This window comes from Pelobates fuscus, chromosome 2, assembly GCF_036172605.1.
Source record: "Pelobates fuscus isolate aPelFus1 chromosome 2, aPelFus1.pri, whole genome shotgun sequence".
Lineage (NCBI taxonomy): Eukaryota > Metazoa > Chordata > Amphibia > Anura > Pelobatidae > Pelobates > Pelobates fuscus.
The window spans coordinates 314,291,083-314,317,852 of NC_086318.1; the positions used below are offsets into that span (position 1 = coordinate 314,291,083).

The window sequence follows — 26,770 nt, forward strand, 5'->3', positions numbered from 1 at the left end:
ATGTCTGTTAGTCTATGTGTGTGTATGTCTGTTAGTCTATGTGTGTGTATGTCTGTTAGTCTGTGTGTGTGTATGTCTGTTAGTCTGTGTGTGTATGTCTGTTAGTGTATGTGTGTGTTTGTGTCAGTGTGTGTGTATGTATGAGTGTATTTACGTCTGTTAGCGTATGTACGTGTGTGTGTATGAGTGTATGTGCTTCTGTTAGTGTATGCATGTGTGTGTGCGTATGAGTGTATGTGCTTCTGTTAGTGTATGCACGTGTGTGTGTATGTGCTTCTGTTAGTGCATGTTTGCGTGTATGTGCTTCTGTTAGTGTATGTTTGTAAGTGTCTGTCAAATCAATGAGAGTCTGTTTGTCATTTAGTGTGTGTGTGACTATTAGTGTGTGTCTGTCAGTGTGTTTGTGTGTGTCTCTCTGTCAATGAATGAGTGTGTGCAGGGCTCGAGTCCTGCAGGAACGCGTGGGAACGGCGTTCCTGCACTTTTTTTACAGCGGGAACGCCGTTCCCGTTGCTCCTACAGAAACCCCCGTGTTCCCCCTGTTATGGGGTCCAGTGGGGCTAAAGCCCGGCGGGCGGCTGTGGTGGCTGATACACGCGGCTGTCTCCTCTGCTCCCTCGCGCGCTGTCTACAGAAGCCGGAATATGATGTCCCAGCCCGCAAGGGAGCAGATGAGACAGACCAGCAGCTGCCTCGCCGCGTGTATCAGCCACCACAGCCGCCCGCCGGGCTTTAGCCCCACTGGACCCCAGGGACAAGTCCACGCCAGCTCTCCAGGTAGGGAGGCTGGGTGGACATTTAAGCATTTTGTAAAAATGTATGTTTGTGAGTGTATGTGTGTGTGTGTGTGTCTGGGAGTGTTTGTGTGTGTCTGGGAGTGTGAGTTTATGTGTGTGTGTCTGTTTGTCTGTGAGTGTGTGTGTGTCTGGAAGTGTGTGTGTTTGTGTGTGTATGTCTTTGTCTGTGAGTGTATGTATCTTTGTTTGTGAGTGTGTGTCTGGGAGTGTGTGTGTGTGTGTGTGGCTGTTAGTGTGTTTGTCTGTGAGTGTGTGTTTTTGAAGTGTGTGTGTTTGTCTGTTAGTGTATGCAAGTGTGAGTATGTGTCTTTGTCTGTGAGTGTATGTATCTTTCTCTGGGAGTGTGTGTGTCTGTGAGTGTGAGCTTATGTGTGTGTGTGGCTGTTAGTGTGTTTGTCTGTGAGTGTGTGTGTCTGGAAATGTGTGTGTCTGGAAGTGTTTGTCTGTGAGTGTCTGGAAGTGTATGTGTGTGTCTGTAAGTGTGTGTATGTGTCTTTGTCTGTGAGTGTATGTATCTTTGTCTGTGAGTGGTTTTCTGTGAGTGTGTTTGTCTGTGTGTCTGTGAGTGTGTGTGTATTTGTCTGTGAGTGTATTTGTGTGTGAGCCTGTCAGAGTGTGTGCGCATGAATGTCATCAGTATGTGTGTGTGCGTGCGTGCGCGCGTCTATCCATACAAGTGTATCTTTGGGGGGGGGAGGGATCTCGGGTGAGTTCCCACACTTTTCCCCCCAGGACTTGACCCCTGATTTATGCACCAAATACTAACCAATACAGATTTCTTCGAACGACACTAACCACCTTGATGGGATTCACGGAGGGCACAATGATTATAGGCGGAGACTTCAACTTGCCACTCCATCACCAAGACACTTCAGCAAACCCCGCTCAACAGGCGCCCAACAGACATGCGCGAACGATACAACTCCTACACCACCACCAACTCATGGATTGCTGGAGAGCACTGAACCCCACTACAAGGGACTACACGTTCTATTCCACGACTCACGCCACCTACACCAGGCTAGACTACTTCCTCCTGCCATACCACCACCTACCCCTCCTCATGGAATCAGAAATTTTGCCCATGACATGGTCAGGCCACAACCCCATTCGGATAGGACTCAAGTCACCCCTGTTTAGACCCCGCCAAGTCTCTTGGCGCCTCAATGAATCGGTCCTCGCAGACACTATCCTGGTCACGATGACTACTTTCTCACCAACGAAACCGAAGACACGACACCCCTGATGTGCTGGGAGGCACACAAAGCAGTACTCCGTGGCCATTTTATTGCACACTGCTCGACGCGGAAAAAGGCACACTACAAACAAGTACAAGACCTCAACAAGGAAATAGCGGACCTGGAACACCGTCACAAACGGACAATGGACCCATCCACGTACCGCGACCTAATTCTCAAGCGCACCCAGCTCACCGAACACCTGAACCGAAAAATTCAACGCTCCTACCAACAATTCCAACACCTAGTACAGTATATGAACACGGAAACAAATGCAGCAGACTCCTAGCAAACCTGCTGAAACAGCGCAGAAATCACCTATATATCCCCAAGATTAAAAACACTGACCAACAAATGTGCCATCTCCCAGACCAGATCGCAGCGGCGTTCACCCAATACTACGAAGACCTCTACAATTTACAAGGCGCTACACAGGCTAACAGGGCACCCCGCAGGCATCCACGGATGCCGAAAAGGCCTTTGACAGGGTAGACTGGGAATTCCTCTTCGAAACCCTGCGGGGCCTGGGCATCGGCCCCAAATACATACAATGGGTAGAGGCGCTCTACAGTGCACCGACAGCTAGACTCTGCATCAACGGGGCCCTCACAGACCCGTTCCACATCCGCAATGGAACACGCCAAGGGTGCCCATTATCCCCTCTGCTCTTTGCACTGACCTTGGAGCCATTCCTTAACAACATCAGGGGCAACGAGGCGATCCATGGACTCAGTATAGGCCGATCACAACACAAAGTCCTGGCATACGCAGATGACCTGCTCTTCATTATACAACATCCGGCCACGACACTCCACGCGATCATGACTGAATTCGAAGCATACGGCAAGGTCTCCAACTTACGCATCAACTACAGCAAATCGGAAATCTTAAACCTTAATGTTCGGCACACCCAAACGCAGACACTCAGACGCCGCTTTCCCTTCCGCTGGTGCACCACCAAGATGAGATACCTAGGGGTCTGGCTCAGACCAAACCCAGCGGATCTCTACCACCACAATTTCCTACCACTTCTCAAAACCGCGCAGGCCGAACTTCAGGCTTGGAATACCTACTACATATCGTGGCTAGGCCGCATCAACGCGGTGAAGATGACCCTACTCCCTAAATTCCTCTTCGTCTTTCAGATGTTGCCAGTCGCAGCGCCAAAGAGCTTTTTCACATCCATTCAAGCGGCAGTCCGTCACTTCATCTGGAAGGGCAAGGCCCCCCGAATAGCCCACTCCCAGTTGACACTCCCGAAACTCAAAGGGGGACTGGCTTCAGGAAGTATTACATTGCGACCCACCTCACCCGAATCATCGGCTGGTCAACAGCACCAAGAGACAAGCTATGGATTCAACTTGAAGCGGATAGCTCCAAATGCGACCTTCGGGCCTTACCGTGGGTCACCCCAGAAGCGAGCCGACGCACCACACACACAAACCCATTTGTGAAAGCCACCCTCCGCATCTGGCACCAAAACGGCCCCAAATACTACCTCACAACGCACCCGAGCCCCCTACTTCCACTCAAGAGAAACCCGGATTTCCCCCGGCGGGGGACATGGGGCCCACCCTGAGAATGAGGACCGACACCACAATACCCCGAATGATAGACGTACTCACACCCCCTTGCTCTATAAATCCAATTGCAGACCTGTTCCCGGACCAAAGGCATACCTTCCTCCACACTATAGCGAGGGAACAACTGCAGAGATATGCACGCTCGATCCCCCAACGACCGAGCCTTACGCGGGATTGTACGGAGTTTGAGTCCCTGTGCCGGTTGGAGGCACCCCCCCCCCCGAGAGCGATCTCCCAGGTCTACACCACACTGACGATTGGACGATACCTTCTAGCACCACCGTGCGTTAGGCGCTGGGAAGACGACCTGGACGTAACACTCACGGACGCAGACTGGGATAAGATAATTACACTCACCCAGAAGACCCCAGGGTCGGCGAGGCTTCAAGAAAATTTGTATAAAGTCTTCACGAGATGGTACATCACTCCAACAAATCTACATGCTAGAGACAACACAAAACCAAACACGTGCTGGCGATGCGGAAAGGAGCCGGGATCATTCCTCCACCTATGGTGGGACTGCTCCCTCATCCGCCCGTTCTGGGAAGCGGTGGGCCGAGTGCTTAACGAAACCACAGACGAAAACATCCCAGTGGCACCGGCACTTTTTCTACTACACCATACAACAACACCCACGCCGGCATACAAACGATCAGTGACACCGAGGCTCCTCAATGCAGCAAAAGCAACAGCCCCAATCTTCTGGAGGCAACCATGCACCCCCTCACTCAAACGCTGGGTGGAGGAGGTGGAAGACACCCGGAGATTTGAGGACCTGAAGGCAACGACCGCAAACGCCAAAGAGAAACATCTTAAGAGATGGTTCTACTGGCTAAGACACATCGCCTCGGATGACTTTGTGACGCTCTTGAATGCATCTGAACATTGAAAGGAACATATGGGCAGCGCGTGGGGGGGGGGGCACCTGGGGCACCGGCGGAGCGGGGATCCCCGGAACAGAGCTGGGGGACAAAAAGGGACCAGAGGACTAAGTTACCCACTTGCCACCAAGCAACACCCCCCCCCTTTTTTTTTCTTTTTTTTTTTTTCTCTTTCCCTTCTCTCTTCTCGTCCTCTCCCCCTCTTCCTCACCCCCTCTTCCGCCCCACACAAATACCAGACTCCCACCTTACATGACCACAACCCCTAGAGGGAGGCACAAATACACGCAGACATACGAACATAAACCAGACCCCAACTACCAACATAACCTACAATTTTGACCAAAATACAATTCCATACACTACCTACTGGCACACCAAGGTTCAGAACAGATGCTACAGGCTGAGCCACAAAAACGCTCCTACTATCCCAAGCAATTATGAACAGGTGACACCGCCAACACCGGAACAACCATCAGCGCTGACCACCTAGGCACAAGAAAACAATATGCTAATACAATGGCCACACCCGTTGTTTAGCCGGGTACAATTTCAAGCCAGATATACAATATGCGATGCCTCTGGTGGGCACCAAAATATTTAACAGTGATATATATGCTGTAACCACGTAGGTGAAAAGAAAACATAATCACAACACACTAGCCAACACGAGACTACTACAAATACCACCTAGCACAAAGCTACTCCGTAAGCTAGTTACCACAAAGCACCTACCCAATCCAGCTAACGTGAGGTGACTCTACAAACCAGATAACACACACAAAAAAAAGTATATATATATATATATATTTACACGCAAACCAGTTAACACAAGGCAACAACGCAATCCGACTGACACAAAACAACTACGCAGACCAATTAAAACAGGACATCCACACAGACTCATATTACACCAGGTTATACACACATAGTCAATGTATCTTGGAGCACGCACCTGCTTAACTAAACTGAATACACATGTTCAATATACCTGTTTCAATGTTACCGCCTCTGCGTAGGCGATCATATGCTTTTACAATGCCATGTTCGAATCTCACAAATATAAAGTGTTGACAATAAAAAACGATTTAAAACAAAGTGACATGTAAGAAGGAATCCTAGTTTTAAAGGGAAACTCCAGTGCCAGGAAAACAATTTGTCTCCCTCCCACCACCCATCCCCTGATAGCTGAAGGGGTGAAAACCCCTTCAGGTCACTTACCTGAGACCCCGCCGATGTCCCTCGGTGGTGGTTTCTGCTCGCTGCCGCTCCTCCCAGTGATTACGTCAGCCGGTGGGCGAGACTGATCCTGCCCGCCGGCTGAGGAAACCTAATGCGCATGTGCGGCAATGCCGGGCACGCAAATTAGATCTCTCCATAGGAAAGCATGGAAAATGCTTTTCAGAGGTTTCCTATGGGGAATTGAGCGACGCTGGAGGTCCTCACGTCCAGCGACGCTCTAGCACAGGTTTTCTGTGCTATGATGCAGGAAGTGCCCTCTAGTGGCTGTCTACTAGACAGCCACTAGAGGTGGAGTTAACCCTGCAAAGTAATTATTGCAGTTTATAAAAAAACTGCAATAATTACACTTGCAGGGTTAAGGGTAGTGGGAGTTGGCACCCAGACCACTCCAGTGGGCAGAAGTGGTCTGGGTGCCTACAGTGTCCCTTTAAAGCATTCAACTTGTTAGAGCCCTGAAGAGAATGGGGGATATTTATCAAAGTGTTCTTCGTAGAAAATTCTGCCAGCTTTCACAGAAATTTCCATTTCAGAAGGTTTCAAATTTAAAGTGGCAGAAAATAGAGAAAGCACTTTTCTGGCAGAAATGGTGGCAGTAAGATTGCTTAATCTATTGCATTACAGAAAGTTACAAATTTACTTTTGGGCACAAAAGAAAATAAATGTAAAAACCAAACAGCTTTAAGTAACTGCTCCGAAAATTACACGTAAAAGTGTCGACAACACTGTGGTAGATCTCCACCAATGTGTTTGTGGCACACTTTGAGGTGGCTTGAGGCACACCAGTCTACTATGACCTATATTGGTTGAAATCCAAAGCAACTGCTTTATTAAATGATGTTAAATGATTGTTAAAACATTTTTTGTTGTAAATTCACCTTTAAAACATAAGAACTAATTTATCAGCATACAATTTTCAGTCAGTTTTAGTTCTTCCTCGGAATGCCATTAAAATCTAAATACACACAATCTATGGTTACTGCCAAAGAAATCAAAGATGATGATAGTTCTAGATTGTAAATTGCAAACTGAAACATTTTGAATTGTAAGCTTTTTAAGGTCAGGTTGATATCCAGTTTTCCTTTTTTCCCCAACTGAACAAAATTAGGCCTAAAGAGAGCACCATCTGTACAGTTCTTAAAATATGACCAGAAAATCTAGCAATATGGTTTTGATGCTGGAATCTAAAATAAAAGCTTGCCATCTGTTTAGCATCCTGAAGCAAAGCCTAATGAGCTATTAATGTTGTTTTAAAGTATCAAAAATGCTGCAAACAGACAGGAAAACTTTACATTGGGATTTTAAGAAATTAAACAGATTGGAAGTTTCTTAGGGTACACTGTAAGACCTAAAATGTCTTCAAGGTAAAACAAGTTATTTCTCTGAATCCTGATCAAGAAAGAGTGCCTCTGATTTTAGATTTTTGGTTAGGTATAACACAGAAGCACTTGATGCAACCCCTCTAAAGAGTGTGAATTCCACTCTAGTGGTAGGCAATGGTAACACAGACGCACTTAAAGGACCACTATAGTGCCAGGAAAACATACTCGTTTTCCTGGCGCTATAGTGCCCTGAGGGTGCCCCCACCCTAAGGGTCCCCCTACCCTCAGCGTCCCCAGGGGGTGTAAGGGGTTATCTTACCTCTTTCTCCAGCGCCGGGCGGGGGACTCTCCTCCTCCATAGCGACGTCATCGGCTGAATGCGCATGCGCGGCAGGAGCCGCGCGCGCATTCAGCCAGTCCATAGGAAAGCATTCTCAATGCTTTCCTATGGACGCTGGCGTCTTCTCACTGTGAAAATCACAGTGAGAAGCGCGGAAGCGCCTCTAGCGGTTGTCACCGAGACCCAGGGCCGGCGCGTCCATCAGGCGGCCGCCTTAGGGCGCACCGGCTCTGGGGGCGCAAGATTTCAGTGACCGACAGGAGGGAAGCGCTCCCTCCTGCCAGGCCACCTTCTGGACCCCCGGCGGACGGCAGTGTTCTAATGAGAGGCGGCGAGGCAGCTCTAACCTGTCTGCTCTGCTCCCTCGCGCGCCGTTTGCTGATTCTGCGGGAGCTGGCTCCCGGCATCAGTAGACAGCCCGCGAGGGAGCAGAGCAGACAGGTTAGAGCTCCCTCGCCGCCTCTCATTAGAACACTGCCGCCCGCCGCACTGAAGCCCCACTGGACCCCAGGGACAGATCCACGCCAGCTCTCCAGGTAGGGAGGCTGGGTGGATATTATTAATAATTTGTGTGTGTCTGAAAGTGTATGTGTGAGTGTGTGTTTGTCTGTGAGTGTGTGTTTGTCTGTGAGTGTGTGTCTGTGTATGTGTTTGTCTGTGAGTGTGTGTGTCTGTGTTTGTCTGTGAGTGTGTGTGTATGTGTGAGTGTGTGTGTGTATGTGTTTGTCTGTGAGTGTGTGTCTGTGTATGTGTTTGTCTGTGAGTGTGTGTGTCTGTGTATGTGTGAGTATGTGCATGTGTCTGTGTGTATGTGTTTGTCTGTGAGTGTGTGTCTGTAAGTGTGTGTGTGTTTATGCATTTGTGAGTGAGTGTGTCTGTGAATGATTGTATGAATGTGTGTGTCTCTCAGTGTATGAGTGTGTTTTGTCAGTGTGAGTGTGTCTATAAGTGTGTGTTTGTGAGTGTCTGTCAAATCAGTGAGAGTATGTTTGTGATTGAGTGTGTGTCTGTCAATGAATGAGTGTGTGTCAGATCAGTGAGTCTGTGTCTGTTAGTGACGTCTGTGTGTTGGTCATTGAGTGTGTGTGGCTATTAGTGTGTATACACCACTGAGCGTGGCGGAGTGGAGCGCAGTACAGGAGCTTCTGTTTCCTGTACCCAGCCAGACTGACAGGAAGTGCTCACAGAGAGAGCACTTCCTGTCAGTCCAGCCAGGTACAGAAAACTGAAGCTCCTGTAGAGGATCTGCTCCGCAACGCTACAAGACAGGTAGGAGGCACACCAGGAAGGGGAGTGTGACTGGGGGTGGGGGGGGCACCAAGGGACAGAGAGGGGAGGGGAGAGAAACACCAAGGGACAGGGAAAAGAGGGGGGAGGGGAGAGGAACACTAAGGGACGGGGAAGAGGGAGGGGCTGGTTAGGAGGCACATAGGTGAAGATGTTAATTTTAGAGGGGGGGGGCGGAAAAATGCGACTTCGCCTATGTACCCAAAAATCCTTGCACCAGCCCTGACGAGACCGCCACTAGAGGCTGGATTAACCCTATTATAAACATAGCAGTTTCTCTATGTTTGTAGAAAAAAGGGTTAATCCTAGCTGGACTTGGCACCCAGACCACTTCATTAAGCTGAAGTGGTCTGGGTGCCTAAAGTGGTCCTTTAATGCAACCTATCCCCTCGAATAAGTCTGAATTCCACTCTAGTGGTAGACAGTGGTAACACTTTTGCTAAACTGCAATGTTTTCAGGTGGAGGATTAAGGGGCTTGGGACACTGCACCCAGACTACTTCAATGAGATAAAGTGGCCTGGGTGTCTATAGTGTCCCTTTAACTTGTGTTTACCTACTTTTCAGGAGGTTATCTGGTTTCCTTTAAGTTTATATATATGAAAGATTTATCAAATTACGGTACTTCATAATCCAGTTCCAGCAGGACAAACCGTGCAAATGAAGAGAAGAAATATAAACATTGTTTTGTTTCTCTCTTCTTTGTGTGCTCTCTGCATGTTGACTGCCAAATGCAAACGACAGAGCTTAAAACCATGATTGACAGGGAATTGTAGATTATGCTAGCTTTAGTGTACCTATAATCTTAATTTTATTAATGACAGGAGGCGAGTATTTGCTTAAGTCTCTCTTTACTAGAACTCCACAGCAGCACAGAAAAACAACCAATCAGAAAAAAGTTAGGTACTATAAAACTCCCCTCCTCATGCATCATTTCCTCTTTCAAGCTGCGACAAAAACAGAACAAAAAGGAGAAAACATAATGGGGAGAAACGAAGTCCTAGATACGATGAATACAACGATGTCCACCATCCAAGAAGAACTGCCAAACCAGATAGTGTTGATGGACTGTAAACTGAAACGAGAGAAAAAAACAGAACCAAACAGGTTGATTATCCAATGAAAAAGTATTCTGAATAAACATGCGTGCACCCAATGTAACAACCAAAATTACCTTAAAACGAAGATATCCCAACCCTACTTATGAAAATAAACATAGATATAAGAACAGGCGACAGGTAGCAGAGACAACAAACAGAGTTGCATACGTACCTGATTAATCCAATTTTTTAACATAAAACAAGGGTGGGAAAAGAATGGGTGGGAAATACTCGCCTCCTGTCATTAATAAAATTAAGATTATAGGTACACTAAAGCTAGCATAATCTACAATTTTATAACATGACAGGAGGCTTCGTATTTGCTGTTTCAACGCTCAGACAACAAATCCAACGCTGTTTGTTTCGCTGGTATCTATTCTCGGAGCTACCCAAGCAATCCTAAATGGACTTTCCAACTGCGAAAGATGACAATACACCGATCGATGGAGACGCCAGCTGAAGAAGTATCCCAAAAACTGAAAAAACAACGTCCGTTGACAGATCCATTGTACGTGGGGATGCAACCTGTTGCCTACCAGCTGGTCCATGAGCTGACAAGCCGCCCTATTAGCCATTTCCCTGCAGTGAAAAATTTTTGAAAGTCATATGCGGACTTAGGGCCGCGATAAGACACTGCCACCATGTCTCAACTCTTGATGTGTAAGGTTGCTCCACCGAACGTGCCAGGGTCACCCGGCAACGCGGCCTTGCAGGTAGATCTTCAATCTCAAGGAATGCGCCTAAGTCCACCACCAAATCACAATAGAACCAAGTAGGATCTTTCGTTCCCTCCTGGCCTACCCGGTGAGATGTCTCATCTGAGAATACATTTCTAATGCACGTCAGAGTGTGGTCAAACTAGCCGTATCCTAAGTGATTCCAATATTCCAAGTGGACTGTGTAATCCTCGGATGCGGTAGGGGAAAGACTCCAAAAGGACGTCCATTCAGGGTTCCGAATTGAACTCGTGAGGAGGAACGGTGGTCGACTATTCTGGGAATAGTGAATCCCAGTAATAGTCAAAGGGATGGGAAATGCAAACCGGAGTGCAGATTTCCATCCAGATATGTCCTCGTCTAAGCGTGAAAGATGTCTGTGTAGGATTCGGGGTACACCAGGTATCCCCATAAGGTCTCGTAGGTCTCCTTGACTGTAGTTGAAAAGTAGGTTGGCGCAAATCCAAAAAACAAAACGGCTCCCGTGAGGGATAAATAGAGTATAGACGGAGGACCCACCATCTCCGAACCCTGTTCACCAGGTATGCGCTCTGAGGAGACTGGGCAGTCCTGCCATCTTATCCCAAGATCGTAATGACCGGGGAGGTCAAGACAACTGGGGTTTCCGGTCTTATCCTGTGACCCCTACATACGGTTTTACCTTCAGACCGGATAATAGGCCTTCCTTAATCTTGTTACCCGAGCAAGGCAGTGCCCATTTGCTCCATGAAGGTCTCCGTATCTCCTGACATCTTAACATGGGAGAAACTGTCTGCGCAGTTTGTACGTAATGGTCTGGATATCCAAAACAGAAAGCAATCTCTGTATTATATGGTGCAGAATATGCCAAAAACCTGCACTCTCATAATACCGGAGGACCATCCGTTAGCCGTACCATCTCCAGGAGTGTGTGTAAATAACTCCCCCCGTTATACCTCTGGCGTGTTTTACAGCAGTCCGGCTCCAGTAGATCCATCACCGGAGATAAAATAGAGGGATCTAGTCTAAACATGTAATACTTGCATGACAAGGCTGTCCTCTAGAACGAAGTTAATAGCGTGGATGTCAGCTCTAATTGAATGCAGGACGCCCCTCTATGTAGACATCAATGTCTCGCACAGGCACAAGCCTGTGTGATGAACAAATGGCCGGTACTGTAGAGCGTTGAGTGTATGAGAGAGCCGCGCTCTCTACTACTGTGATCGCATACCGTGAGAGCGTCCGGCTGTTAGCCTGAGCGGGCCGCACCTGTTAGTAACCAACAGCAGAGTCTACATCCGTGATCGGTTCTCTCTATGAGAATGGGTCCACCCAACCTGTCCTCTGTATCCAGCCCAGTATCTGGTCGAGGACGAGTGAGGGCTGCGCCTTCTAATAACAAATCAGTATCCGGTTCTGTATGAGAGGGTTCGCCCTCTGTTCCTGAAAATAAATATACTCGGACCGAGGTGATGGAGGGCCGCACCCTCCTATGGTGCAAACTAGAGTCCCTAGAGATTCAGGGTGACCAAACTGTAGAGCGCACCAATTATAAATGTCAGCATAAGGCTGAGGGCAATCTGGGAAAACAACGATGGAAAAACTATCAACCGACTATCCGGATCCTGTGCGCGCGGGGTCCAGGTAGACCGTTGGTAGTCCGAGGAAAGCTGGAGACGTTCTCCGCAATCCACGAGTGCCCGGGAGGTCGGAGGAGGCCAAGTCAGGCCTCACGACGACCCGAGCGAAAAGGAAAAGGAAGTCATGAAAAAACAAAGCAACAATTAACATAGATAAGAGAAAATAAACCTATTCTATCTCGGATAGAAGGCAAGCAGCAGGCCGGAAGGTAAGAAAAGTAAGTCCCACTGGACAGGGCCAGGAGCTAACCTAACGCAGGAAACAACTACCGAACCTATAAGGATTCCGGGAGGCAGATACGGAGTAGCTGGTAAAGACAAGGAAAGAACACCGCTTTCTTCTGGAGGAGTCTGAGTACCGGTCCTTGTCTGTGCGAAGTTTTCCTTTGAGATGTGCCGTCGCCGGTTTGGAGTAAACCGTGGATGTGTCCGGGGTCTTCATAAGAAACTTTGCCCTTCAGGCCTGAGGTTTAGGGCCTTCACCCTTCCCACCATGTTCAGATGGCCGTATACTGGTGTCCTCCTGAACACTATGGCAATGGTGTTTGTCTGGACACCTGCCTATCTCCATGTCACTGGTGCGCACTAGGTTTTCCTCAGTGATATTACCCCAGGCCCGTGGTCAAAAGGGGTTCGGTACCAATAGTGTAGGCCCGTCAGAAGGCATAGGCCCAGCAGGTCAAACGAATGGACACAGAAAGGTTAGCCAAGCAAATCGTCACAGACATAGCCGGCCATTTAAGTAGGCACCGACATAGCAGGCTATTCAATGGGCACAGACATAGCAGGCCAATCAATGGGGCACAGGCATAGCAGGCCGTTTTAATGGGCACAGGCATAGCCGGCCTTCTTATGGGCACGGGCATAGCAGGCCATTCTTATGGGCACAGACACAGCAGGCCAATCTCATGGGCACAGACACAGCAGGCCATTCTTATGGGCACAGACATAGCAGGCCATTCTTATGGGCACAGACATAGCAGGCCATTGTTATGGGCACAGACATAGCAGGCCATTGTTATGGGCACAGACATAGCAGGCCAATCTTATGGGCACAGACATAGCAGGCCAATCTTATGGGCACAGACATAGCAGGCCATTCTTATGGGCACAGACATAGCAGGCCATTCTTATGGGCACAGACATAGCAGGCCATTCTTATGGGCACAGACATAGCAGGCCGTTCTTATGGGCACAGACATAGCAGGCCGTTCTTATGGGCACAGACAAAGCAGGCCAATCAATGGGGCACAGACATAGCAGGCCAATCAATGGGTTGTGTATTACCATAATATCATTATTAACACGTATTTATATAGCGCCTTCCAATTCCGTAGCGCTTTACGGTGGGTATTGAATGAGTAACAAGGACCTCTGAGTTCGGGTAGAGGTCCCTAAAAATTGTAGATCCTCAGGGCATCTTGTGACCTAGGACTCTTAGACAATCAACCCTTTTAGACAGCGTAATGCCGTGTGAATAGCCTGAACCGGGACTGGCAGTCCCTAAATGCCCAGCAGGAAAATAGTGGTATTCCAGCTGTATCGGGTATAAGCGGAGTGTAAGATCCACTGAACAATACTCACCTTAAACTGTGAGTTGGTATGCCCATGTTCACACAGAATCTGTTCAAAATTCTTATCATTATTATAGATTACCATCATCATGCCACCTGAAGGGTATTGTAACCATGGACACTGCAGAGCTAACGATAGCCAACTCAATGAATTCCCCTGAGAATCTGATAGAATTGTATAGTATCAGCGTAGAAGGGTCTCCATGGACAGAGAATACATACCAGAGTAGTCGCATCTGAGACCTCATAGCAGGACCAGAAGAAGTATATACTGAGAGGCACATGAATCCTAGAGCCAACTGACCCGTATACACCCTGTACGGAGTTTGTATAACAGAGTTCATAAATATCTGTAACTCACAGGAATCCGTGATATACACTGTCAGAAGAACTCACAGCAATCCGTGACATACACGGTCAGCAAGACTAGAGCTAGATACACACTGTCAGTAAACACCCAGCAATCTGTGATATACACCGCAAAACTCACAGAATCTGTGAAATACACATTGTCAGCAAAAGACACAGAATCTGTGTAATACACAGTCAGCAAAAGACACAAAATCTGTGTAATACACAGCCAGTCAAAGACACAGAATCTGTGTAATACACAGTCAGTAAAAGACACAGAAACTGTGTAATACACAGCCAGTAAAAGACACAGAATCTGTGTAATACACAGTCAGAAAAGACACAGAATCTGTGTAATACACAGTCAGCAAAAGACACAGAATCTGTGAAATATACACTGAGTAAAAGACACAGAATCCGTGAAATATACACTGTTAGTAAAAGACACAGAATCTGTGAAATATACACAGTCAGTAATAGACACAGCAATCTCTGATATATATATATATATAGGGGACACAGTGATCTGTGAAGAAAACTGCCATAAGCACCCACAGCAAGCCGTGCCATCTACCCAGCAAACCAGACCCTGTACTCGATATAGATACACTGTCATAGGAAACAGTGATCCGCATGAGCTGTCCTCTCAGAGAGGAAGCTCCAGATGAAATCAGCCGGCGCAGACCGCATGGTAGCGCCAGCCGAGATCCGACCACCGTGGGTGGAGGAGGGGCCGCGAGCAGGAGCACCCTCCTCTACCTGGTCGGACACCCGCGGCTCTAGAAGGAGCTGATCGCGGAAGGCGGCCACGTGCTCGAGCGTGCCGGCCGCCGAGACACACATGAAGGAGCTCGGGGAGTCAGAGGAGGCAGCCAGATGGCTAGTCTCCTGACACCCCGAGCGCACACTGCAGCCAGCGCAATCCTGGCGGAACGCATGGTGTTAGAGGGTGGGGGGAGGGGAAGCAACAAAAGGGATCCCCAAGAACCACCACGTGAAGGGAAAAAATCCCCGGGGGTACAGGGGAAGGAGAGAATCAGAAAGATAGTAAGCCCCAAACTGGAAGCCTAATAAAGGAAAGGCTGAACCCCATATAAATATAAAATATAAAAAAAGAAAATAATATATAAAACATAACCAAAGTATATCTACAGTATGCATAAAAATAAATAAGAAATATAATATATACTAAATATAATGAATACATAACTAAATACAGTATACCTAAAATATAAATAATAAATAAAATAATACCATAATAGAATGAAAATATATAACTAAATACATAAAATATAAATAACAAATATAATATGATACCAAATATAAACCCTAAATAAGTCATATTAAATCCCAAAGCCACCCACAATAAGCAGGAGGCAGTGGTACTCTGACCTGTACTGTCTGCAGAGCAGCAAAGAAAGAGGGAATGATGCATGAGGAGGGGAGTTTTATAGTACCTAACTTTTTTCTGATTGGTTGTTTTTCTGTGCTGCTGTGGAGTTCTAGTAAAGAGAGACTTAAGCAAATACGAAGCCTCCTGTCATGTTATAAAATTAAGATGGATACACCTAGTTGTAGGTTGAAGAGATGGGGATATCTATGTTTTATTTTATTTGTCAAACCGCACAAATACATGTTTGATAAATGTAGGAATAAGTAACCATAAGTTGCAGTTCACCATTTGAAAAATTTCAGACAAGACAAAAAGACAAATAAAGTCATATTCAAATAAAAAAGGAATAGCTAAAATAATTGAGGCGTTGTAGCAATCAACAATCAGATTTGAGCACTAATTTCATATTTGGAATTATTATGAATATTACGTTATCACTTTTCTGCCTAATGGAACTTATGACATTTAAAGGAGTTCTCTAAGCACTAAAACCACTCCAGGAGTCCCTTGCACTGTCCTTCATCAAGGAGTCAATTCAAATGTTACCTAGAGATGGAAAAAGAGCATTGGAAGCCAATAGAAGACCCACAACATAATAATTTTGTTTATTATTAAACTTATAAGACCACATAGAAACATCGAATGTGACGGCAGATAAGAACCACTCGGCCCATCAAGTCTGCCCAATTTTCTAAATACTTTCATTATATCCTTATCTTATAGTTAGGATAGCCTTATGCCTATCCCACGCATGCTTAAACTCCTTTACTGTGTTAACCTCTATCACTTCAGCTGGAAGACTATTCCATGCATCTACTACCTTCTCAGTAAAGTAATACTTACTGATATTATTTTTAAACCTTTGCCTCTTGTTGTGGTAGTTTTTCTTCTTTTAAATATAGTCTCCTCCTTTACTGTGTTGATTCTCTGTATGTATTTAATGTGTCTATCATATCCCCCCTGCCTCATCTTTCCTCCAAGTTATAAATAATAACAAAGTATTTAACAAGGAAAGGTACGTTCAGATTGCACAGGATTCCAAGTATTATTACCTAATTTAATGGTACTCATTTTTTCTACCTTGGAAGGATGAAGAGCTGAGTCAACCCTGACAGGATTTGAACCCTTGTCCAAGGGTTGAACAGATTCTACTGATGTTGTATTAGCCCAGTGAGCTATCTCACCAGTCAAAACCACCATTTTGATCTTAAAGGGATTCTCTAGTGCCTGGAAAACACAACCGTTTTCTTGGCAATGTAGAATCTTGGAGTGCCCCCATCCCATGTTAAAACCCCTTCGGACACTTACCTGAATACATGTCCCACGGTGCTGGATCTGGCTCCGCCCACGCTCCTCCCCCGCTGACGTCGGCCGGAAGGAGAGACCTAATGCGCATGCTCGGCAATGGCTGCTCCTGCGCATTAGATCTCCCCATAGGAAAGCATTATTCAGTGCTTTCCTATATGGATTCCAGCGATGCTGGAGGTCCTCATGCATAGTGTTTGGACATCCAGCGTCGTTTAGATGTCCAAAAGTCGTCTAAGAAGCCAGAGGTTCCACTAGAGGGACTAGATAAGGACTTAACCCTGCAAGTTAATTATTGCAGTTTATAAAAACTGCAATAATTACACGCTCAGGGTTAAGGGTGATGGGAGTTGGCACCCAAACCACTTAAATGGACTGAAGTGGTCTGGGTGCCTACAGTGTTCCTTTAAGTTTGTGTCTTTTAAGACAGGAAACGAAACGTATCCTGTTTATTAGAATGGTGCATTTGTGTGTGTCCTCTGAACCCAACTGTTTGCATCAACACACATCAGTTTTATTCCGGGCAACTTTGAATACTTACACAAAAATAAAAGTCTACTTTTTTGTTTGAGTAAATTCTTTGTCACAAAAATTAATCCCACCTGCAAACTATTAGGCATGCTGTGTAAAATGAAAGTAAAGCTTATCCAAAAAAATAACTATTTACATTTTAGATTTCAACGCTACAAAAATGTCCAAGTCACTGCTTTTTGCATTTGTGATTTGTTTACTTTACAAAGAACTATAGACAATTGACCAGACAAATCAAATGCTAGGAATAAATAGCCAAATTGGAAGACGTTTGTTGTCTGTTTTGGCCTTGGAATTTTAGATTCCGTTATCAATTCTTTTTAATTCCTGGCTTAGTGTTTTAACCCCAGTGATACAATTGCTATGTTAGGAATGTGTGTATGTGCAGAAGGGTTATACTTTCTTACTAATTCTAGGAATCCTAAATTAAATGACATTACATTTTTGCCTTCATTTTGGCATTTAGTCAAAAGGACCTTGTTGAACTGATTCACTTTAGAATACTTGGTCTCGTAAAACCCTAGTTTGTATTTGAGGTCTCTAACACTTTTACGAGATGTATATCTCAAAAACAGCTAAATTATCATTGTACCGAGTGCCTTTATAAATAACTGAAATATGTACAGTCAAATAGAAATTGAGAGCAGTTTTTTTTACCACATTAATTTGCACAAAAGCAGTTTGTTAAAGGGGCATTGACACATGTGTGGTTAGGCCCAATTTGATATCTAGCTAAAAGTTAGTTGTGGGTTCTGAACAGATTTCACTTCGTAATGTATCTTGCTGTAAATACATATAGATATACTGGACCCAGTGTCTTCTTGGAGCTTCAGTTGCTCCCAAAATGCAGAGCAGATAAGGTCAAATGTGTCCAGGAAATCTCAGAAGTTGAGAAGTTGCCATTTCATGCCCAGGTTCCATTTTAGGTAAGTTGGGACTAAAAAAGAAAATTCTAATTAATCAAGGAACATCAGTGATGTGCCGGGAAAACCTAACTACAAGGGAGTAAGGTAGGTCTTATCAGAGGCTTCTTATTCCAGCAAAAGTTGGTATGCAACTTCCTTAATTGCACCCCTCTCACCAAGTAGGCTGCAGCTCTTCTCGGAAACAAATTTCCTAAAAATGATTGGAAATTCTTTTGAAATGCTTGCTCATTAGCCTTCAATTTTACAGAGTAACAACAATAGTCGTATGTCCAATAAAAGTGGCCAAAGAGTCCTCAGAAGGTATAACAGTCTTTATTCTCTCAGAGCACAGACATAGTGCAGCATGATCAATGTGACAGTCAGCTCCGCCCTGTTTTTAGACATCGTATGACATTTAAATGATGTTAGCAATACAAAGCCATATTCCTAACACTTAAGTGTTTCTTTGCCCCCACGCACCAACCCACTGCCAGCAAATAAAGGATTAAATAAAACCTTTTACACTTTTAGGCATTTCCCATGTGAAAGCCTTGAATCAAGGATTTTTTTCCGGGGATTTGAAACATGCAAAATGTGAGGATGTCCAGAGTCGTTTCACAGAGTCAAACTCAGGGAAACAGCAGGAAGTGCCTCTAGTGACTGTCTTGTAGAGAGTCACTAGAGGCAGTCCTATCCCTGCAATATAAACATTGCAGTTTCACTAAAACTGCAATGTTTACATTGCATGGTTAAGGGGACAGGGACAGTGCGCCTAGACCAATGAGATGAAGTGGTCTGGCTGCTTATAGCGTCCCTTTAATAAAATCTGGACAAATGTATCTGTTGGGTAACCTTGTTTGGTTGGTTAGTTGCTTAGTTGAGTTTTGTTTTTTGTTTTTTAGAATTGTAAATGAAATAATAAAAAAAACAATATAAATTAATACTTATCTCAAGAGATACAATGTGGCAGCCTCCCAGGTCACTACCCAGAAAAGATGACCTTTACACAGCAGAAATATAAGATAACAGAGAAGTTTGGGATACGGCTGCAAATCTACAACAAACAAAACACATACATAGTGTGATACAGTTTAAAAAAAAACAAATCGCATAAATGTAATGCACTCACAGGATTTCGTGAAAAATTAAGCTCTAGGGTGCCTCCCCGGAGTGGGGGGGCAAATTATCCCTTCTGTAGTTCACCGATTGATACACAATGCAGGACTCCAGAAATGATGACAAAAATAGCAGCTTTATTAGTAAGGTGGAAAAAATACCACCAAACAATTAATAAAATATAAAATAAGATGTAAAATGTCAAGAGGTCCTACGCGTTTCGTTCACTATATGTGAACTTCCTCAGGGACCATAAAGTAAAATAATCAGCACAGAATAATGACAAACATAAAAAGCAGCCTAATTCCCCATCCCCTCAGTCCCAAATATATAGGGCTACTCCCTGTGTCCATATTGGAATACATGGACGTCTTCTTGTTTCTCACACTTCATCCATCGGTGAACTACAGAAGGGATAATTTAGCCCCCCACTGCCGTCCGGGGAGGCAAATTTTTCACGAAATCCTGTGATGCGATTTGTTTTTTTTAAACTGTATCACACTATGTATGTGTTTTGTTTGTTGTAGATTTGCAGCCGTATCCCAAACTTCTCTGTTATCGTAAATGAAATAATGTCTGGAATAATTAATTTTCAATCTTTAATCTACATGCTGTGCTTCAAGATTTTATTTTGAAACTTTTGGAGAACTCTTCAATACAACACCTTGTTCAGAAGTAAGATTTAATTTTAAGGTGAGTATTAAAGCATTTATGAGCAAGTCAAGCATAACATCAGAATCTGTTTCCATGCTTATGAGAGCACACAAATTCAAGTAACTGCTTGAAGTTTTCCTCTTTAACAAGATTGTCTGCAATATAGAAATTAAACCCCCTTCACCTCAAATAAATACACAGCCATACATGCCTGATTGATAGTGCAGGCTGATTTTTAGCCATTTGCTTTGCTAGTGCGAAAATAACTTCATATTTTATATGGCTAATTGTAAAGCACAGTTTCCTGCAAGTGAGATTAACCCAATTTTTTAAATAAATTATTCTGTTTATGTAGTACCTGCTGGGATTAATTGATTTGTAAAATCCTTGAGAATGTCCTGTAGAGAATTCTTTTTTTTTTTTGGTTTTCACATAGAATGCTTGTTGAGTCACTGGCAACTGAATGAAATGATTCCTGTACTTGACCCACTCATACAGAGATCATTCCCTAGTCAGCTGGTTTGTTAAAGTAAGTTCTGTGCGTCACACTTGGGTTTTATGTGCACTTCCCTTATTTTTGGTTATAATAAAGTTTTGTCCTCCCTTCAATTCTTCTGTGTCCGAGAATGTCCCAGACAGTTGTGCGGTTTTGATCAGCTTAGTTGCCTCTAGTATTTCTCTTGGTGTGATATGTAAAAGACGCTTGCATTTATAAAACATGGCTCAGATTCTGCCTTGTCTGAGATCAAAGGAGAATGCAATTCAATGGATTCTCCAGACATTCATGAGAGTGAATATTTTGGGGATATGTTTTTTCTGCAATCTACCACTAACATTTCTCCTTATTATTAACGCCTCCCCGTTTGACATTTGGTGTCAGTGTATTTGTGGTTCAAGTAATTGGCTGCATTACACTGACTTGGCATATTGATCCAAGTGCAATATCTAATTTATTTTGATAAATGCTCCATGTTGTTCCCTTTTGTTCTCACAAGAGAGTTTGACTTTTGGTTGAAGTGAGGGATTCCCCCTTAAATAGTCAACTTCGGTCAGTTTGGTCCACCGCTCAGCAGCTGCAACGGGTACAGACTGTACAAGGGGGCATGGGGTCCCCCTCGCCCGTGCTTAGTGTCACTACTAGCGTTCTTTCTGCGTTGTCGGGTACCACTGCACTTGCTGTCATTGAGGTTCCCTCCGCGACGGGTTAATCTCCGGGTGTCTCCCACATGGCGCAGGGGTCCGCTTATATGTGTTGGTCCGGGCCTCTGGGTTTGCACCTAAAGCAGGAAGTTAGGGAAAAAAATTGGAGGGAAGAATTTGTCGAGATTTTCTCCCACCTGCCAATGGAGGAGGCTTCTCCGCTGGTGGAGAAGGACGGCAAGGAATCGAAGAAGGACAAAGAAAAATACCGTTACCGAAAGATCCCCAAGACTCTTGGTAATTGGATTCGCGCCTTTTCCATACTGGCTAGTGTCAAGACAAATGAGAAGTCAAAGATAAAAAAGAAAAGCACACAATGCTACCCAATCTTCTTCTCAAACAAACAACAAAAAAAATATGATGACAGCCACTTAAAATTTGGATTCACAAGTGCCAGAAATAAAAATATACCTCAAGCATAATGCTTACTTTGCAAGAAAATATTGCCAAACAGTTCATTAGCACCTGCTAAATTACGTCGTTATTTTGAGCAAAACCATGCAGAGTAACAAAGATAAAGACATTGCCTTTTTTAAGCGAAAGCTTCAGGAGTATCATAAGACTAAACAGTTTATGAACAAAATATTTGAAAACGATAATAAAAAAAGCAAATTATTAAAAGATTTGTGCTACAGCGCAAATTTTTGGGGGGTGTTCCACAATGTTGGTATACTATGTCAAAGGGTTCCACGGGAAAAAAATTATTGGGAACCCCTGGCTTAGATGTTAGCAGGTGATGAGAACTTCTAAAGTAAACACACTGTGCTCAAAAAAGTAAAACCTATTTTTCATGGAGTCTGTGTGAGTTTCAGCCAGGGTTGGTGTGGCTAGGCTTGCATAAACAATGGGATTTAAATCTTCAATGGCAGATAATTAAATAGTGACACCTCATGGGCATGATCTAAACACTAATAGTGCTTCATCAATCTAATGTTCTTTTGCATTTATAGTATCTAGAATCCCTTTAAGTAATCTTAATTTTCCCATAGAAATCAACACTTAAAATGTTGTTGGTAGAACTTTTTTTTGGCTTTTTAAAGTTTACAAGCCAAAACAGATCTGATTTGTAAAAAGATGGCAACCAGCCTCAAACCCTCTGAAAATAACTTGTGAGTAGTATTGTTAATTGAACTACTGTCATTAATCTAACCAATTATTGTGTCATAATCATGCCTGTATGAGTTTCATGCCCCATGATATTGTGACTCATTTACATGGACATAATTTCCCAGTCATTTGCTTTATAAACTTGTCATTAGTATGTTTGTCACACAGGTGATTGATTTGTTTGGCTCTTCTGGGTGTTGTTTTTTTTTTTTTAATTCTTTATATTCTTCGTGCAGAGATTAGACAACCATATGTGCACTGCCACAACAGCTGGTGCAGACATATTACAGACATTTGATAACAGTGTAATGGCATCAACAGGAAAAATTACACTTTTGGTATATAGGGGGGTAAACAGGATTCATCTATTTGCTTTCTAGTTGTAGTTGTAGGATAGTGAATGCTGTGGGGTGTTCACTCAGCGCTTTGGTTGCTGAAATTAGGAAGAGCAAATTACAGGTGGCTATCAGGTTTGCTGGTCTGTTGGAGTATAAATTGCGTTTTTACATGGTTATTTACGTTAGGAGTGGGCCAAGCCCTCAGGGCGGCCCAAGCCGCTGAAGCTGTGACCGCTAGATGGGAGGTAATTACGGTTTACGGGTAGTGTTTGAGGCCTGCCTTGGCCCGAGGGCCGAGCTAGGCTTGTAATCTGGCATGTTTCTTACAAAGAGATGATGGTATACTGCAAAACGGCAAAATAAAAGAATAATAAATAATGAAAGTATTTACATGGTGGATTGTGTGTTTAAACTAAATATGCTTGTGAGGTTTTGATCGAGTCGAACTTGGCTAATAAGCTGGTATTTATGGTGCCCAATATCCCCTGGGCACTGGGTGGGGGGGGGGGGAGGGGACTGGGAGTGTGTGGTTGGGCGCGGGTTTAGTGGTAACTGAAAACTAGAGCAGTATTACTGGGGAGGCGTCTACCAAGAACATTGCTAACTTAACGGAGCCAGAGAAAGATTACCCTCAGCCTGTGCCTGCTGCAGAACTGGGCACGAAGGGGACAATATTAGTAACGTCCCACGAGCTTCCAGCAGTGGAGCTGGGACGGGTATGCTGCACAAGCCCCAGGCTTTTCAGGAAGGCACAGGAGTCATCGGGCGAGGTAAGTCGGAGGGTTGTGTCTCCCTTAGTGACTATGAGGGAGTGAGTTGGCCCCCATCTGTATCTGATGCCGGCTTCTTAGAGGGTCAGGGTTACTTGACGGACTGAGCGCCTCCAATCCAATGTGGCTTTTTTCATAAATCCTGGAGGATGGTAAGCTGCATCTCTTCAAATTTAAGGGGGCACAGAGTCTTGAGTGCTTCCACTACTGCCATTTTGTCGCGGAATGATTGGAACCGAAGTAGGACATCGCGGGACGCTGCAGCTGGAGCTCTTGTGGACTTGGGGAGCCTGTATGATCCCTCTATAGGGGTATGTTTTGCTTGCTTGCGAGGCAGGATTGCCGAGAGTAGCCTTCGGAGAAAGTGGGGCAGTTCTTTGTCATCAATTGATTTGGCTATACCCCTTATTTTTATATTATTTTGGCGCCGGGCGTCGTCAAGCATGTCCAGTCTGTCCTGCAGGGTCTTGTGGGAGGCCTGGAGTTTCTGGACCTGTCTGCTTGTGTCAGTTTGGCGTTGGATGACTGTAGTTAAGTCCTCTTCTGTGACTCTCACCCGGTCATTGACCGCCGCCATATTTTCTCGCAGTATTGCCATATCCACGTGAAATCAGGAGCGCACATTTTTCAGGAGGTTCACTATGAGCTCCCAGGTATGGGTTTCTAGTGGTGTTTTGAATGTGTCTTGAGTCAATGCAAACAACATTGTTTTATGCTGTATGGCTAAACTGTACCATTCATTGGTTATACCTTATCAGATTGTCTTAATTAAGGCATTTAGAAGAGTACAAAGCTAAAACTGCGTATCTACCAGATACTATAACCACATATCTACCAGAACTATAACATCCATGAAAATGCTTGGACATAAATGTGTGTGGTGTCCCCTAAGCAAACTTAAAGACTTTCAAAATTTAATTTTTAAAAAGTAGAAACCAGGTGCCTGCCAATGCAGCTTTTCTAAAACCTTTCGCAAGGAGGTTTGCCATGTCAGCCAAAGGTTTTTGTGTTCATATTAATCACCTTTGGATGTGATTTAGAGTTTGCAGTCAATTCTAAGGATAGTTTGTAACACACTGTTGTCAACCTATGCTCTACTCAAGCTTGTTATGTCCTATGAGCACTATGATCATGCACAGAATGCAATAGAATAAGGTTGCCTGGTCTGATGAATCACGGTTTCTTTGATTGCCAGATGTGTGTCAATGGATTCTCCAGACATTCATGAGAGTGAATATTTTGGGGATATGTTTTTTCTGCAATCTACCACTAACATTTCTCCTTATTATTAACGCCTCCCCGTTTGACATTTGGTGTCAGTGTATTTGTGGTTCAAGTAATTGGCTGCATTACACTGACTTGGCATATTGATCCAAGTGCAATATCTAATTTATTTTGATAAATGCTCCGTGTTGTTCCCTTTTGTTCTCACAAGAGAGTTTGACTTTTGGTTGAAGTGAGGGATTCCCCCTTAAATAGTCAACTTCGGTCAGTTTGGTCCACCGCTCAGCAGCTGCAACGGGTACAGACTGTACAAGGGGGCATGGGGTCCCCCTCTCCCGTGCTTAGTGTCACTACTAGCGTTCTTTCTGCGTTGTCGGGTACCACTGCACTTGCTGTCATTGAGGTTCCCTCCGCGACGGGTTAATCTCCGGGTGTCTCCCACATGGCGCAGGGGTCCGCTTATATGTGTTGGTCCGGGCCTCTGGGTTTGCACCTAAAGCAGGAAGTTAGGGAAAAAAATTGGAGGGAAAAATTTGTCGAGATTTTCTCCCTCCTGCCAATGGAGGAGGCTTCTCCGCTGGTGGAGAAGGACGGCAAGGAATCGAAGAAGGACAAAGAAAAATACCGTTACCGAAAGATCCCCAAGACTCTTGGTAATTGGATTCGCGCCTTTTCCATACTGGCTAGTGTCAAGACAAATGAGAAGTCAAAGATAAAAAAGAAAAGCACACAATGCTACCCAATCTTCTTCTCAAACAAACAACAAAAAAAATATGATGACAGCCACTTAAAATTTGGATTCACAAGTGCCAGAAATAAAAATATACCTCAAGCATAATGCTTACTTTGCAAGAAAATATTGCCAAACAGTTCATTAGCACCTGCTAAATTACGTCGTTATTTTGAGCAAAACCATGCAGAGTAACAAAGATAAAGACATTGCCTTTTTTAAGCGAAAGCTTCAGGAGTATCATAAGACTAAACAGTTTATGAACAAAATATTTGAAAACGATAATAAAAAAAGCAAATTGGGGGGGCGGAGCCTGGACACTGAGCCGTGCAGACGTGCCTGCCACGAGCTCCGGGTGGCCGGAGCCACAATCGGTGAAAAGCGGAGGCTACATGGCCCAAAGCCCTTTGAGGGTGCACCACCCGCGTCGGGGGTGCACCGCTGAGGCGACGGTTGCGACCCCGGGACCTGTCGGAGCCGGGAGGGCGGACTTCGGCATGAGGCCTACTGGGGCTGGAGCCGGGGGGAGGCGGCCGCTCCCCTCGGCGCCGGAGCTTTCAAGCGACGCTAATGCAGATTACTCCCCCTCCCCCCTATGGACCGGTGGGGGTTATCCCGGTCCCCACTGGAAGCACCGACCTCAACAAAGAACAGAAGAGTTCACACCACGGTACGCAGGGGCAACAGGCCTCCAAGGCACTTCCAAGATGGCTGCCCAGCGCAGATACCACGACAGACGGGCACCTAATAAACCGCCCGCACCGCCTAAAAGGACATTTGACTGGCTATGCAACTTATTCTGGGAGGCACTGCACAATCAAGGTGCTACCTACCGCCAAGCAGAGTTAATGGTGGCCGCTTGGATCAGACCAGCAGCGCGACGTAGGCAGTACAGGCGTTTACCCAGAGCCTCCAAAGCGGCCATCCGGCAACGCAGGTACCTGCAGTCTCCAAGGCGGGAAGGGGCGCTGGGCCCCGTAAGAACACGCCACTGCTCGCCATCACAAAAACCCGCGACCATGCCACAAACGGCACACGCAGGGGACCCTCCAGACCGGACCAAGAATACACAGCGCAGCATGATCCGGATCCCTGCGGGCAACGCTACAACACAAATGTCGGAACGACAGCACTCCCTTCAAGGCGCCACCAGAGCTGGCTACCGGCATGGCGACATCATACCAGTAAGCCCCAAAGCATGGACTCATGTTGTCACTGACCGGGACTTCCCAACATTAGGCATTGGCTGAATCATTTGCTGCACAACCCCACAAGAGCCAAGCCCAGCAACTCCGGGTGCTAGCACAGGTCTGAAGGGGTTAAAGCTGAATTTTTCTTTTTTTTTCTTTGCCCCGGCATAGAGCCATCCCTTTCGCAACCCCATGAAGAATAATGACCCCCTGCCATACATTGACATGTTCACGTAAAGTTACTCTTGTACACAGCAAGCAC

At 45.2% G+C, this 26,770-nt stretch overlaps 1 protein-coding gene across 2 annotated transcripts in view; it reads left to right on the forward strand.

The window, feature by feature from the left end:
* The window catches only part of CDK19 (cyclin dependent kinase 19), a 317,057-nt gene that overhangs the window by 280,230 nt on the left and 10,057 nt on the right, over positions 1-26,770 (forward strand). The window contains exon 13 of one of the 2 annotated variants that reach the window (XR_010086622.1): positions 20,386-20,478. The exons of the other annotated variant lie outside the window; for it this stretch is intronic. The gene's annotated coding sequence lies outside the window, so the exon portion shown is untranslated. The remainder of the gene's footprint in view (positions 1-20,385; positions 20,479-26,770) is intronic. 2 annotated transcript variants of the gene reach the window in all.